The sequence below is a fragment of the Onychomys torridus genome, chromosome 1, assembly GCF_903995425.1.
Source record: "Onychomys torridus chromosome 1, mOncTor1.1, whole genome shotgun sequence".
Classification (NCBI taxonomy): domain Eukaryota; kingdom Metazoa; phylum Chordata; class Mammalia; order Rodentia; family Cricetidae; genus Onychomys; species Onychomys torridus.
The window spans coordinates 27303649-27308219 of NC_050443.1; positions in this window are offsets into that span (position 1 = coordinate 27303649).

Genomic DNA, 4571 nt, shown 5'->3' on the forward strand with positions numbered 1-4571 from the left:
TTTTTAATGCAGTTGGTTTATGTTAAGCTTTTAACACTTGGAGTTGGGTGTTCTTCTATAGAAATACTTGCAATTTTCATTTTTCCCTAATGGAGTTAAACTTCACTCTTATTTACTATAAATTGTTAAAATTATTTGTGCTCACAAGGAAAACAAACCTTTAAAATAAGCCAGATGTGGAGGTGTACACCTGTATTCCCAAACACTGGCTGTGACCTGGAGGCCAGCCTGGACCACACATTGAGCATCTCCAAAGCAGCAGCAGAAGCACAGTGGAGGATTGCCAACAGCCAAGGGCAACAGCGGGGCCTGTGGGCTCAGCTGCTACAGAAGCTGCGGCAGGAGGATAGCTTGAATGCAGGAGTTCATGGCCAGCCTGGGCAATACCCCTACTCCAGGGGAAAAGGGGCAGAGCATGATAGACATGTACGGAAATATCATAATGGAACCCAATATTTTCACACTTATTTAAAATAACAAGGAAAAGAATAGGGCTGGAGAGATGGCTCAGCAGTTAAGAGCACTGACTGCTTTTCCAAAGGACCCAAGTTTGAGTCCCAGTACCCACGTGGTAACTTATAACAGTCTGTAGCTCCAATCCCAGGACATCCAGGCCCTCTGGCCTCCAGAAGCACTGCATGAAATGATACACAGAAGTATATGCAGACAAAATACACGTGCACATAAGTGGTGTGGGTTGTCTTTCTATACGCTGTGAATATGTGTTGTTTCCATTGGTTAAAAAAATAAAGCTGCTTTGGCCTATGGTAAGGCAGGATAGATACAGGCGGGAAATCCAAGCAGAGATAAGGGCGGGGTCATGGGAGATGCCAGCCAGCTGCCAGAGGGACAAGATGTATTAGAACACTGGTAAAGCCACAAGACACGTGGCAAAACATAGATCAATAGAAATGGGTTAATTTAAGTTGCAAGAGCTAGTTAGTAATAAGCCTGAGCAATAGGACAAACAGCTTGTAATTAATATTAAGCCTCTGAGTGATTATTTTAAAAGCAGCTATGGGACCAGGGTGGGACAGAAAAGCCTCCATTTATGCATAAGGATATATTTTAATAAACAAAAATAATTAAGTCACAAACATTACCATATTGTCACATTTTGAAATAGCAGACAGGGCTCTTTAAAAATGGTTTACACCAGCTAGGTGTGCACCTTTAATCCCAGCACTTGAGAGGTAGAAGCAGGCAGATCTCTATGAGTTCAGCCTGGTCTATACAGTGAGTTCCAGGACAGCCAGGGCGGTTATACAAAGAAACCCTGTCTTGAAAAACAAAATAACAACACAAAATTGTTTCCCCGAAATGAGCACATGACAGGAGTCCAGCGCATCTTGCTGTGATGTGACAGTCACACCATCAGTAGGTGACAGAGAAATTCCAGCTCTGTTTTCACATATGCGATCAGTTGTGGGTGGAAATACCACTGTACAACACATTCACAAACACAGATGTTCCCTTTATCATTCTTAAGAGCGTCTGGGACAAGATTCAGTCAATGGGATAAAGCAGAATAGCTCAGCAGCCTTCCTTCCCTTCAGCAGTGGACTGCTTACCCACCAATGGTCTTTAGTCAAAGTCTTAGGGCTCAGAATGTGAGGCAAGAGGATAATCCCAACCTTAGGGCCCTTTTGTATTTTGGAGATTTGCTGTGTGTGTCACTGTGAACGCAAAATGCGATTTGACCATGGCATAGCAATTTAACCTGAGAGAGTGAGTTGTAACCAGAGTAAAAGCGACCGTTTTTATAGAGTAAATAACATGCCTAAGAACTGCTTACCCACCCACCCCACCCACGCCCATGCAGGGCACAGGGCTAAGGGCTTTGCAGGCACAGGCTCGCTTAATGACTTTCAGCCAGAGAACCTGAAGTGCCATCCTATTATTTTCCCCATCTTCCGATCAAGCCAAGCCTTCCGTCTCCTCAAACATGTCATCAGCCTTTTATCATACACACACACAATATTTTTGTCCCTTCTTAAAGTCTCAGTGGGAAAAGTGACTCACTAAGTTTCTTAGCCGTGCCTGACACAGTGTGTCAATTACCGGCTGTGAGGTGTGTAAATGAAGACGGTGGTGTCAGGAAAAGGCCTCGGCTCTCTTCTCTGAAATCAGAATAATTGGGGGGAAAACAGAGTCAGAAGCTTAACTGAGGCTCCAGCACCAACGCCAGTTTGCAGCCACATTACTTTTGTACAAATGTGACCAAAATATCCGACACAAACAACTTAAGAGAGGAGCCGCTGGAGCGGGGCTGGGGTGGGGAAAGGGAGCTGTGTTTTGGCGCATGTGGTCGCTAACCATCATGCATTGGGATAGACTAGTGTGGTGGTGAGAGTGTGACCGAGAAACTCCTGTTTTGTTTTCATTTTAATACAGAGTCTCCCTAAGTAGTCCTGGCTCTCCTGGAACTCACTATGTAGATGAGGCTAGACTCCTTCTTACAGAGATCCCCCTCCTCTGGTGCCTGAGTACTGGGAACAAAAGCCGATCCTTGTAAGAGGAACTTCTGTACCTCATGACAAACAGGATTAACATCATGAGAGCCAGATAGAGACAGAGATAAAGGACAAGATACAACTAAGTCCCACTTCCTTCAACTGGCCCAACATTTCCAGAACTACCTGAGATGGTAGTCTGACCTGGGGACCAAGCTCCAAATACATGAGCCTTTGAGGGGGCCACCTCATATTCAAACTTTCACATTAGATTTCAAGGAGTTTCACTAGGTGCAGGGCAGCAGGCCCCAGAGGGAAGCTGATTAGTTGAAGCTGCCCTGCATCTCTCTCTATTGAGAGGCAGTGTGGTGTCGGGGACTCGCAGAGGAAATGCTGGAACATCACTCACATCCCCTCTTGTCACAACAAGGCTGTGAGTATGGTCATAGCCCTGCCTAGAATCCCCAGTGAGGGGCTGGGGTGTGGCTCAGTGGTAGAGCCCCTGCCTAGAATCCCCCAGTGAGGGGCTGGGGTGTGGCTCAGTGGTAGAGCCCCTGCCTAGAATCCCCCAGTGAGGGGCTGGGGTGTGACTCAGTGGTAGAGCCCCTGCCTAGAATCCTCCAGTGAGGGGCTGGGATACAATTAAGCAGCTGAGTGCTTGCCTAGGTTGCACAAGGCCCTAGGTTCCATCCCCAGAGCAGAGGCAGGGGGAGGGAAGGAAGGAGAACAGCCCTGTGCATAATAAGAACCTCTTGCCATAGGCACCTGCTGGCCTGAGAAGACTCGGTGTCCTCAGACTGACTCTGTGGCCAGGTTCTTCTTGGACTGTCCTTTTATGTGGGGCTTGGCCTGCCCTCAGGGTCCTTTCCTGAAAAAGAGGGGTGCACCTCCCTCACAGATGGCATAGGCAAGAATCCACTTTGGTAGTCAGAAGCCTGAATGTGAGAGTGAACTTAGCCACTCAGCACCTGGAGAGAAGGCAGATGGAGCAGAAAACTGTGTTGTAATAATATTAAGAAAGGAGAAAGAACAGAACTCCAGAAATATTTACTCCATGAAACAGCTTGTCATTGTTGTTCTGAGACAGCCTCTCACTAGGCAGGCAAGGCCGGCCTGGAACTCATCATCCTCCTGCCTCGGTCTGCTTTGTGCTGACATTACAGGTGTGTTTTGCCCCACCTGGCAAGATGCAAGGTTTTCTTTGTTGTGGAGTGGATCGTAATTGACTCTGAAGACCAAAAGATGAAGAGAAGATGAGAACAAGCTGGGACCAAAATGAAGCTGGAAGCTAGGTAAATAATCTGAAGAAAAATAGCAGAATTTTGTTGTTTGCTTTTATTTTTATTGCTTATGCTGAGAATTAAACTCAGGGACCTGAATACACTAGACATGTGCTCTACCACTGAGCCACACCCCAGTCCCTCACTGGGGGATTTTAGGCAGGGGCTCTACCACTGAGCCACACCCCAGCCCCTCACTGGGGGATTCTAGGCAGTGTTCTACCACTGAGCCACACCCCAGCCCCTCACTGGGGGATTCTAGGCAGGGGCTCTACCACTGAGCCACACCCCAGCCCCTCACTGGGGGATTCTAGGCAGGGGCTCTACCACTGAGCCACACCCCAGCCCCTCACTGGGGGATTCTAGGCAGGGGCTCTACCACTGAGCGCACCCCAGCCCATCAGTGGGAGATTCTAGGTAGTATCTCTACCATTGAGCCACACCCCAGCCCCTCACTGGGGGATTCTAGGCAGGGGCTCTACCACTGAGCCACACCCCAGCCCCTCACTGGGGGATTCTAGGCAGGGGCTCTACCACTGAGCCACACCCCAGCCCCTCACTGGGGGATTCTAGGCAGGGGCTCTACCACTGAGCGCACCCCAGCCCCTCACTGGGGGATTCTAGGCAGGGGCTCTACCACTGAGCACACCCCAGCCCCTTACTGGGGGATTCTAGGTAGTATCTCTACCACTGAGCTATCCCCCAGCCCATCAGTGGGAGATTCTAGGTAGTATCTCTACCATTGAGCCATGCTTCCCTCCACCCTAACCACCCTGGGGAATTCTAGGCAAGTGCTACACTACTGAGTTCTACTTGATCCTAAATGGCAGAATTTTAA